The sequence below is a fragment of the Serinus canaria genome, chromosome 4 (genome assembly GCF_022539315.1).
Source record: "Serinus canaria isolate serCan28SL12 chromosome 4, serCan2020, whole genome shotgun sequence".
NCBI lineage: Eukaryota > Metazoa > Chordata > Aves > Passeriformes > Fringillidae > Serinus > Serinus canaria.
The window spans coordinates 34,784,899-34,797,055 of record NC_066317.1 but is presented as its reverse complement, the minus strand read 5'-3'; the positions used below and the strand labels follow the sequence as shown (position 1 = coordinate 34,797,055).

The 12,157-nt window shown below is 35.3% G+C and overlaps 1 long non-coding RNA gene across 1 annotated transcript in view; it reads right to left on the bottom strand.

The window, feature by feature from the left end:
- LOC115485299 (uncharacterized) overlaps positions 1 to 10,867 on the bottom strand; it is a 68,910-nt gene extending 58,043 nt beyond the window's left edge. Inside the window, exons 1-2 of the long non-coding RNA XR_003946049.2 lie at positions 10,794 to 10,867; positions 5,515 to 5,624 (exon numbers count right to left, since the gene is read on the bottom strand). This is a non-coding gene — a long non-coding RNA (uncharacterized LOC115485299). The remainder of the gene's footprint in view (positions 1 to 5,514; positions 5,625 to 10,793) is intronic.
- Between the last annotated feature and the right edge of the window lie 1,290 nt (positions 10,868 to 12,157).

Genomic DNA, 12,157 nt, shown 5'->3' with positions numbered 1-12,157 from the left:
CCCAGAATCTAGAAGTTAAGAGAGAATTAAGAACTTGACCATGGCTGTGACACTGTCTCCCTCATCTTTTTTGAGAACTAGTCATCCATTGAAAGAGGAGGGAGCCATACTTCTTAATTTATATGAAGAGATTACAGTATATTAAAGAAATCTTATATAGCATCAAACATGAGTTTCCTTAGAAGGAATGTTTGAATGAAAGGAAAAAAAAAAAATCACTCAAAATGGCAAAGATAAGACAAACAGAAGTATATCAATGGGAACAAAAAATTGAATTTGAAGTGATATTCTAAACAGAAGAAAAAAATCAAGATATTTCCGCAAAGCACTAAGCCTTTTATTGTTACCATTAAATTTTTCTTGTAAAGAAACACAACTATAAAATACTCGAAGTTTACAGTTAAATTGTGATTTTTCATCAATTTTATGCTCTTTAAAGAAAATAACAGTGATTTCTTCCTCTGGAAGATCTAATGATCCCAAATACTCCATTTATGTTGAATTTTTGTGATGGTCAAACTCTAGACTAGTAAAACTTAATGTGCTCTAGTCAAAGAGAATTGCCTTTTTTTAAAGAAAACAAAAAAGGCACATGCAAGGAGAGAGCATGAGTAGTATAAATGTAATTATTAATAATGTTCCTGAGTGTGAAAGGAAATGAACACATTAGATAAACGCCACTGTAAAGTGCAGATTATATAAAAAGCAAAGTTGTGTAAGGTACATCACCTCTGATTAATGCTACGTCTCCGTGACAAGGGAAAAACCAATCACCTCCACCTTCTAGTAATGCATAGAAGAAAAAGTTCAGTTCAATTTCAAATACCTGGAACGCCTCTCCAGAATTTTCAGTTCCCATTTGACCATCTCTCAGTCAGATAATTACATAACACTTGACAATTTGGGAGAAGAAAGCAGCTATTCATAGTGACGGTGAATGAGGACAAGTGATATCTTCTCTTCTTGTTCTAATCATTTGGTGCTAGATGGTTTATTATTTACTCAATTCATATTGTTTACATGCTTTATGTTTGGTATATTTTGTATTTTTTTACATCAGAACACTCATCTTGGATTGCATTATCCAGTTTCTTTAACACACTTTAGTCCTATTCTAATGAATTCTTTATTTACACTCCCTCACTTCTAGATCAGTTTGAATGGTTAATGCATTTGTCATGTAATTATTTTTGTGGTTTGGTTTTCTGTGTTTTTCTTACTGTACTGAATGTTTTAGTTCCAGATAGTATTTGAGACAAAGTTTACAGAACAAGTTAAGTGCTTTGCACTGTCATTTTAATCTAGTTAAGTGTAAAATTGTATCTACAGTAAAACCAAAGGGGGGAAATGAAGATACTGGATTGCAGAATAACAGAGTTTAGAGGAAAAAAAATCAGCAGTTTGAGTGAAATCGAGTGTAATGAAATGGCAGAGAGGAAACAGCAGAGAGAAACTGAAATGTGTATAATGAGATTAAAGTGTGCCCAAAGGATGTGGAATGCATAACATACAGCAATAAAATGAGGATTCTAAAAAGCCAATATGGCCAAAGGAGGGAAAATAGGAAAAAAACAACCCACACAGTAAGGAAAAGCAATACAGATACAACCTCTCTGAAATTAGGTATGAAAAGATTTGTGTGGTCACCTTGACCCACAGGTTTTAACAATACTGAAAACATCAAGTACAGAGAAAGATTTGAAGGAATAGAAGCAAGAGTTGTGAATACTAAAACTAATTAAAAAACAATCCTGCAGTGAAAGACAGCTGTACCCAAAATAGATTAAGCAAAACTACTTCAAGGGACTTCAATGTAAGAAATTGGAAGCACCTTTATTTTTCCTGCCTACACATGTTCCTATTGCCCATTAAACAACAGGAGCTGAGAAATTAGAGATATTCAGGGCAACAGCAATCAATGCATGAGGCCTCAGGCTTGAATTGGAAGTGAAAAAACCAAAAACCTGAATCTATGAACAACAGTAATTTCTGTCATTTAAAAAAGTACATTTTTTCAAGATTCTGATTTGGAGTGAGATAGGTAAGGACAAATTTTGAGTATATTTTTATAAGAGAGAAAACCCCAGTTAGGATATTTATTTTTAACTTGCAGATTTAAAGAAGTGTCAATGTTCAAATAAATCATTCTTTCTTTCTTTGAACAGTTAGGATTGTTTTGATTTTAAAATTACTTTTATTTTAAAATGACTTTAAACATTACTTTTTCCATAATAACCCACTGTACTGTGAAGACAGCTTGTTATCTAAACCACCCAATGGACTGGTCCTCTTAAAGGTGTCATGCAGAAAGTTGCTGAGGAAGTAATTTTCTCAAATTATAACAGCAAATCTTGATCTACAAACTCTTACAGAGACTGAAAATTCAAATAAGTTTTGAAACTACATTTTACTAGACCTTAAAAAAATTTTATGTCAAATGAAATATTTTTTTATAAAAGCTAGCAGAAATCAGCACAATTCATTTATTTTAGTTATAGACAGTAAAAGATTCTTCTGGGGAAAAAAAGTAAGATTTTCAATTTCATTGAAGAGTATTTTCTGTTATAAACCAGCTCTGAAATATTAACTTCACAAATACTATCACAATTAAAAAGCATTCAATAAAAACCCACCATACCTCCCCAAAAATATGGTTTCCATCTGAAAAATACAAGGAACAGGTCTGTCTATTGTATATACCTTTCTCTCTACTTCCTTCTCTTTACCTCTCTGGCTTTCTCAGTCTGAATTTGGTTCAGGTTCTTACATTACACTGGTGACTCACCCAGGTATCCTCACAAATTAAAAGGCTACTCCTTGGTCCTGTAGCCTCTGTAAGTGAGGATGGTAGGTTTCTGGAAAGGTAGTTCAGAAAATCTAAGTTGTCATCCATCAGTGAATTGTCTTTTGAGAACCTTGCTGTTTATGAGTCTAGAGGGAGCCTAAGGAGATTAACTGAGTAAGTCAGATTCCTGAAGCTGAACAGGTTAACAATGTTTTGTTTTCCTTGTGCAGTCACCTATCAGACAAGCAGCTTATCAGTAAACTTCAAGGAACAAATATTTTATGCTAGAAAGTAAGCATCGAGACATTAATATAGCTGTGAGCTATATGTAACAAGTTGAGACAAGATTTAGTAATTTTTTTCAAATAATGAAACAAGATCTTTTCAGACATAATACTAACCAAGTATTGAAGCAAGTGATTGGTAGTAAGAGAAGTTTGGGTTTCATAGGATCCTGATTCATACATTTTTTCCTGACTGACTGACTGCTGACAGAATGAGACTACTGAGCTACTTGACCCAAGAGGAAAGCTAAGGGGAGAAAAAAAAACCACACAATGAAATTAGAGCACAAGAGAGAAAAGGACTAAGTTTGAGGGATTTACAGTTCAAGTGTCATTTAGATGTAACATCTGTTTCTGGAAATAATTTATCACTGTTGCTACCAACAAGAAACTTTCCAAGTATACCTGTACCTCTGCAATCATGAGATTATACTTTTGAGATTCTTGTAGAGTAAAGCAACTCCAATAATTGCATAGCCCTGCTACTGTTTTCTGGCACTGTAGCACCAGTATTTAGAAAGGAAACCGACCCTTAGCCACTTTGAACTATCATCCAGAATACTTCAGAGATAATTTAACAAAATTAACCTTGAATGTTTCCCCATGGGAGGAAAACAGTGGTTTCTAGTAATTTGAAACAAATGATAAATATGATTTTAGCAATACTGATTTGGGAAGGGGGGAAGCTGACAAAGCTAAATTGAACTAAAAGCTAAACTCAATTTTTTAAGCTAATACTGAATCCAGGTGGTTTTTTAGGCATACTACTAATTCTCAATTTTATGCCTGTTACTTATCATTATTTAAATGAGAGCCTGACTGAAGACTGAATTTCAAAGTTAGCTAATCATAAACTGGCTGCCATGCAAGTTTCTCTTCAACTTCAGCATTTCTCAGCAAACCCTCTTCTTAGAAATTTAGACATAGATTTCTATGAAACAGAATAACCAAAAGTGAATTTTAAGGGTGTGACCACATACTTTGTTTTCCTCCTTTTATGCTACCAATTAGGTCATCAGAGCAGCAAGCTGATCATTCTTGTTTTGATCTTCTGGGATTTTGTATCATAAAGGAGCATAAAGAGACATTCCAAGCTGAAAACTGTCTATTTTAAAAGAGGAACAAGAATCCAGGTAGCTAAGTGATAAATGCATCTCTTACCAACTGCACACTAATAGACTTCAGAGTGTTATTCACCACAGCAAAAAAAGCAGAAATAAACAAAGAATCAAAAGCTGAACTCTTATATAAGATATATAACTCCCTACAAAACACGTTATGATAGTGGACAAAATCAATTGTGGTGAATCAAATGCAATGATTAGCAACAACAAAAATAAGCAGTCACTACAAACATTGTCTTTAGTTGCACAGTCTCAAGAACTCTTATTGACTGCTGCAGACTTTATACCTCTTCAGTGCCAAATATTTCTGTGAAGGTCAGTATTCTCAAAGCACTTACAAAAACTACAGAAGGTTTTGAAGATTTATCTGGAAGTTCTTTAGAAAGTGGAATAAAACAAACAAAAAAATCCCCTGAGAAGGTTTCTATGAATGTTGGAATTCTATTCTGTTATTAGCATAGGATGAGATTATTCAAGGTCAAACATGTCTCAACTACATGGCTTGCTCAAGACCTGGGAGCTGTCAGAGCTGCCTGATAATTTATTCTGATGGAGACCCTAGACATACTAAAGGCAATGGGAGAAATATATCCAAGACACAGACTTTGTTATTCCATCATATTATTGCCTTGCTGTTGAGTCTTTCATTAGTTCAGTGATACCCTGATACTAATTATGCACAGAATTCATTCTCACTATTACGGTGTAAACTTAAATGTAATGACTTTCACTGTGACCCTTTCCTACCAAAATGAGAGATGGTGTTTAGCTCTCAGGATCTAAAAACTTTGAAAACAAGAATTTTGTAACCAAACACCTCCCCCCCCAACAAAACCCAAACCCCCCCGTCCCCCCCAAAACCACCAAAAAACAAAACCAAAAATCTCAACCAAAACAAACAAAAAACCAAATAAAAACAAACAAAAAAAATCTCCCCAAAAAACAAAAAATAGCAACATAAAAAGCCCCTTCAAACAAAAAACCCTTGTATTTCTTCTTAACAAAGAAAATGATGATGAAGAGAAAAAAATCAAGTTGATGCCACAAAGAGTAAAAAACTTTTAGGATTTTAGTACTGTCAAATCACATATGTTCTTTTCCATTTCACTCAGTTGTGCTTCTATCTGAGCTGACAGAGCTTCACTTTTACATCTGCCAGAGGTATTGCTATTGTAAGCTTTTCTAGAACATACTATGCCGTATCCTAGTTGCCTGTCTTACACTTTGAATTCATGTTGCCTTAAGCAGAACACAAACCTGATCTCAGAATGGCAAAGAATAAAAAAACCAAAGCAAACGCAACCAAAAAAAATTGTCTTACTTTGATCCTCAGCTGCCAGTATTGCAGCCTGAACTTTTGGTTCTGTGTTCTCCAGTAGAGAGACCAAACCACACTGATGTCAGTAAGTTCTGCACAGGAATCTGGAAGCACTAAGAGATACAAAAAAAGGAACTGTGAAACAGTTTCCATTTAATACAGAAACAAGAGATTCATCACCCAAAATCCATGTTGATTTATGTTTGACTCAAGTCTGATTGCAGGTGGGAGGAAAACGTGAAAGCAGGCAGCAATATGGGAACTGCTATGCCTAGAACACACAGAAATAATCTCGATCTTTGCATGTAGAGACTTGATTTTAGGTGCTTCACTTCCAAACTTCCCATGAAGAAGTGGCCAAGAGATTTGTTAGATGGGACAAGACTTTGGCCCTCACTGAAGGCAGGTTGAAGAGGACATGAACAGCAGTATGCACAGCTATTACAAAAAAAGTAGTAAAAAGGCAAGACATGTACATGTAGCATGTGGACCTTGTCTAATATTACAACAAACAGCATAGTTACAGAAATATTGGATGATGTGAAAAGTTGAATTCCAGTTGGAGAATTGGGAAAATGTGAGAAGAAGCATTGAACGTATTAAACTAGTACATTTATGCTTTTTTTTCTGAGGGAAAAAGATGTGCTGTTCTGTTAAGATGTGCTAGTCTGTTAGTTGTTCAAACATCCAGAAGAGGTTGGTTCGTACATTTTGTCAGCAGAATGACAGACAAAGCATTTGCTCTAAACTTGTACACCGGAACATACTTTGGGAAGAACAACTTCACCCACTTGTACACACAGAGGTGCATAACTAATTCAGAGCCTTTTCACAGGAGAGATTCAAATGTCCATGTGGACACTAGAAAGTGGCTGCTTAGCCTGAATAGACTCAGATAGGTCTTGAGAACAACACAGAAAGTTAAAAACAATATCTGAAATCAACATCTCAACAGAAACCAGCCTACAAACTCACTCATTACTTATGTCCTTCAGAGTTCACATCACAAATGAAAAAATGCTTCTTGCAGACTCAAAGTTGAAATTGCAGCTTTCTATCTGTATGTTGGAGAACAGTTTTTGCAAGACATAATGAGGACCAAGTCTACCAGAATAATAATTCTGGGTCATGTCTCTGTGGAGTATTTCTCTTTGTTTTCTTCAAACTCTTTTTTTTTTTTTTTTGCACATGTGCTGCTTGTGTATGTGAAAAGAGCACCAACGCAGACAATATTAATGTACATTGAGTTTGTGTGATTTTTTTACTGATCAGTATAAGTAGCTCTGTCCAGAAACAAGGTTTTGAAAGAATCACTGAAATTATTTCTCTTTTATGATTTATTGGGAGAGTTAAATTGTCTTATTATTAGGAAGTAAAACACTGTGAATTTATTAGGCATACAGCAACTTAGTTTACATAACTTTGTTTTGTTAAAAAAGGCTATTGTGTATTAAACCAAGGTTGGGTTTACCATTCCATCAGACTTACTGCAGAATACAAAGATGACTGGAACAAAGATACAAAGATGACTTCCTGACTGGAAGACAAGGGAGAAGGAGAGGTGTGATATTTTCATTTGTCTGGAGCCATGTAATCATGTCCAGTTATAAATCTGTTGTCAGTTCCACTGATCAATAATGGGTAGCAATAAGCACTACTAGTCTCCAGCTTGACACTGATGAATGGTATAACCAAGAATGGGATAAATCTCCTGATAACACCATCTAGATTCAAAGTCATCCATCTTCTTTCTTTCTCCTGTCCTTCATCCCAAGAACTTATTGCTCTACGTAAGTACTACTCCTTTTTTTACCCCTGTCTCAAGAGGTGCTTAGCCCTAATTTTGCTCCAGGGCTGTCTTGCATATATTCATCTTCCTATGCAATCACTAATTACTCCATTCTTCCATAGCAATTTCTAAAATTAAGAGCAAGAGCTTTAAGTACATAAGTATTTTTGTTTCACTACAATGAAATTCAGAAGAGAGAAACAATAAGAAGTCATGCCATCTCATAGACATTGCAAAGTTACTTTTTATTTTATCTCACATCTGTTAAACACACAGGAAAAATTCTCAATGACACCCTCTGAAACTTCCATTGATTATTGCTATACTCAAAAATTCTTCTAAAGTAGAACTATTGTAGTCCCAAATGGATCTTGTAGGAAAGGGGAAAATGTATTATGGAGAACAAGACACATCACAATAGCCTATTATTATGGCTAACACCTGCTTAAACAAAAGGCACTATCAACTCAAGTCTTCTGCCAGATTTTAAATGCACAATCATGCCTAGATAAGCTTACCTAATTTTAACACAGCAGTACACATCTCAGTGTTTTTGACACACCAAGTAGCCCTTAAATTCTTTGGCTATCTACCACTCACACACAAATAATTTTATGGCCAACCTGCATTTTATATCACTTAAATATTTATTCAACCAATGAAAGACAGCTGTCAATCAATTACAGAGTGGACTAGATATGTAGCTGGACAGAACCAAAGCAAAAATAAGATTATGGTCATACTTTAAAGAGGTCATACCTCTAAAGCCTTGTAAAAATATAACGACAGGAAAAATTCAGCTGGAGATGTTAAATGTTCAGATAAGTCCTGCTGTCAATAGTCATGATGGCAATGAAAAGAAGTACAATGATAACACTGGATCGGTGCAAAAAATATATGTATGCTTGCTGGTTTTTTTCTTTTTCTTTTTCTTTTTTTTTTTTTCACTTTTTGGCCTCTTCCTCACGTTATCTTTTTAAATGAGAAATTTGAAGCACTAAATATCAGATCTATAACCACCCTTCAATACAGCCTGGAAAAGTGAATTAATTTGTTAGCAGTACATTTCTCAGTAATCATGGTGCTGTCAGGAAATAATGCTTTCTAAATTCATTTTTAAAACATTGTTACACTTCCCTGTCTTTCTTTAGTCTTCTATGAGATGTTCTGGTGCAATAGCAATTATTTCTCTAGCTTTCTCACCTGTATTCTCTAAGTCTCTGGAGAGTATTATGCATTTCCTCTGGACAGACAGGGAATAACACTGCAAAAAGCACTTTTTCTATGTGCATTTTTCTTACTGTAACACTCAAACAATACAAGCACATTGGTATATGATCAAATTTAACTTGCTGTTTAATATGTTAGAAGTCAAATGATTAAAGACACAAGAAGGCATATTACCTACTAGTATGCAAATAGATATACCAGTAGTATCTTGATTACTATACAGAGTTTAAGGAAAACACTGTGGCACTATATTTAAATTTTAAAAACATCCTTATTTTGTATTTATGTATTTTATATTAATTGTATTAATGTAATTAATAGTAGTATTTAATAGTAGTAATTAGTAGGAAAATTCAGCACTTTGGTAAAGGGATGTAAAGCCACTCTTGTGGACACTAGGACTGTCATCCACTGGGTCAGGCTGGAACTGAAGAGCCTGGCAGGTTCACCAGGTTGCTGATTTTCCCAGAGCACTGCTTTTGTGGCTGTTGTCTGTTCTGTCCTGCAATGCTGACAGTACCCACCCAGCAGATCTGTCTTTCCAAGGGCACCAGAGCTGAGAACAGCCCTGCAAGAGTTGTGGGGAGAAGCTCTTACCCAAACATTGACCAGAAACTCTCCAGAGCATCCCTTTTCCAGTCCACAAGATGCTTGGCGTGAAAAGGGAAGAGGCCAATTAGTCCAATGGATAAGGTTCTGTAGGGATCCCATCAGGGTTCTTGGAGCTCTCCGTCCTCTAGACACTTCTTCAGAGACTGGGGGTCTCCTGTCGGTTCCTTGGCAAATTCTTTAGCCTAAACCAAGGTCTCATGCCTCAGGATATGCTTGCAGGACATGTTTCCCTCCCACTGGCATGAATTCCAGTGGAACTTCTCTGGGAAATCTGGAGCTCATCCAATCTCTTTATTGGGATCACACTGCTTTGCAGTCCATGGGGGGCGTTCACTTCCTTAGTGCGAGCTGAGGACATGAGATGACCTTGTTTGGAAACGGACCTCTTTCTCTCCATGCAAAGCTTTGACCTTTGCCTTCTCCTGCCTGATACTGCCACTGTCATGTTATGCCTGTCCTACAGCCTCCAGTGCCTCTCTCAGAGCTCCTGCCAGAGTGACAGTACTAAAGAAACCACCAATTTTTAGATACCTAGCTTCTGCACCACCACCACAAAGTGCAACTGCACAGCTGAGGAAGCTGAAATTAAGTAAAGGTCTCCAATTTCTTCAGATGGAGTCCTTCCAAAAGTCCCCAAAAGTAGACTAGTGGGAGTTCTCCATGTGAGTAGAGACTGAGTGGGCAGAAAAGAAATCCTAGTGGGATTGTGGGTGTATGGGTCTTGTCCAAGATATAGATAAACAGAGTCAGAAAGCACTAATCAACTCACAAAGGCAGGATTTAACTATAATTATTAAGAATATCTTTCTTATGTTTGATAAAGTACACTGATTATAAACTAGTACATCCACCAGTATTAGATCCCTGCAAAGTCATGTTGAATGGTGACTGTTTTGGCAGAAAGAGCTGGCTTTCCATAATTAGTTCAAAATGGCAACCTATGCTTTTAATTAATCTGAAATAAATCTTGGGCTTGTCACTATTTGACTTAGAGGATTTGGAAATTAAAATAACTTTTCAAATAATTTCTTAGTTAAAACACATATAAAAATAAAGTCAGTCCAGACTCTGCACTCCACAGGTGTCAAGCTACTTCATGAAGCAGATATGAATATTAATTCCAAATCCAAGAACAGTACATTTCTAACACAAACATACAACCATTCACATACTACATCCCACTAACTGATTCCTTAACATATCACTTTTCTATGGCATAAGATGAAAAATCTTGCAAAGGTTCAGTACTTAATTTGAAAAGCAGAACCACACATATACAAAACTGCAGAGCTTCTAAGAAGAATATTATAATTTAAGATCCTGTTAACTTGAAAAATTTCATGCCTAAGGTCAAATAATAACTGTAAATAAAAAACCCAAAAAACAAAACCCCAAAGCAAAAACACACAGGCCATACCACTACGCCCTTCAAGAAAAACAAGCCACAAACCCAAAACATTTGCAGTATGCAAATGCAAACAGTATGCAAACCTTCTTGTGACAGCATTTAAGTACTTGGCTGAAATCACTATAAACTTAATTCATTATTTCTCTCAGTTCTACTTTGTTTCTCTTGTGTCATTGCTTTTCTAAAACTGTATTACTTTGTATATGTACAATTTTTTTCTGATGTACCAATTACTGTACTCACCCTGTTGCTCTTTTGTGAACCCCTTGATGCACTCTGACTGTATTCTCTCTTCTCTTTTCCTCTTACTATAACCTAAAGCCTGAGCTCAACAGATGTTAATGTCTTTAAACTCATACTAGTTTTTTGCTTAATTTCTCATTTCTTTCTTAATTTTTTTAATGAAATGTTACGGAAGCATTTTAATGGAGTTCAAGAGCTCAGGCTAATGAACAGTTATGAACAATTCATAACTGCTCTTCCTGAAGACAAACCATAAAAGAAGGTTTTCATCAGATTTTCAGCCTCAGGATAGCAAAGGACAGTGGGGACAGCTATAAAGGGAATTAAATGTATTCCCTATTATTATAATGTTTCTCCCTGCTAATTAAATTCACCCAGGGGTAAAGATCTTCCAAAACCATCGCATTTTAAACTCTTCCACATATTGTGTAAGCATGATGAATCTTGGAACCCCAAATTCCTTCCTGCTTGTGCTAACATACCCTCATATACTCATATACTTATTGTGGATTTTCTTGTCTATTTGGAAGAAATCTAGTCTTAAAGAGCTGATGACAAACTTTTGAAAAAGATTAAAGCAAAAAGTCAGGATCCAGGTTTCTATACAGCCTGCTTAAAATACAAAGCAGTGATCCTTTGAAGTTTCTTAAACAAAGCAGAGTTGGTGCCTACCCTAAATTCACTTTTAAAAGTAAAAATCAATTTTTAAAAAATCCATTAAAATGAACCCATTTTTTTCCTCTCTGGATTGCTTTCTTTTCATATATTCAATGTTTCTGACAACATTTAAAACCTAAGAATTTTAAGTACATTAAAAAGTTCAATAGATGGCTTTCTCAGTATGCAATGTCAGCTGAGCCACATAACAAAATGCAACAGGATAGAGGGATTTTTAAGAAAAAAAGAAAATTTATAAAATGCTGTAGTAAAAGTTTTCCTTTAAGTACTGTTTATCAGTATATCTGTGGCAGATTACAGTCCAAGTAGATGCAATTCCCACCTCGTGTTGCCTGCAAAATGAATTACAGTGTTGTATCTTAACTCAATTAATACGGGAAAGAACTCCTTTTAACTGAGCAGAATTTAGCCTTGAATAAAAGGGTCATGCTGTCTTCTTAATTAGCCATTTCTTCAAAGCAGTAAGTATAGATAACATTCAGTCAGTCTTATGTCTCAAAAAAATTATTCAAACTGAAATAATACTACAGAAAAAGGCATTTTTATTAAATAACAATTGGCTGAATTTTATCAATAATGAGTCTTCCATCTCCATTAAACTCTTCATACTACCACAAACACAGGTGTGAGTACTTTCCCCTCCATATCCCCTACTGATATTACATTTTTCATTATATGAAACAGCA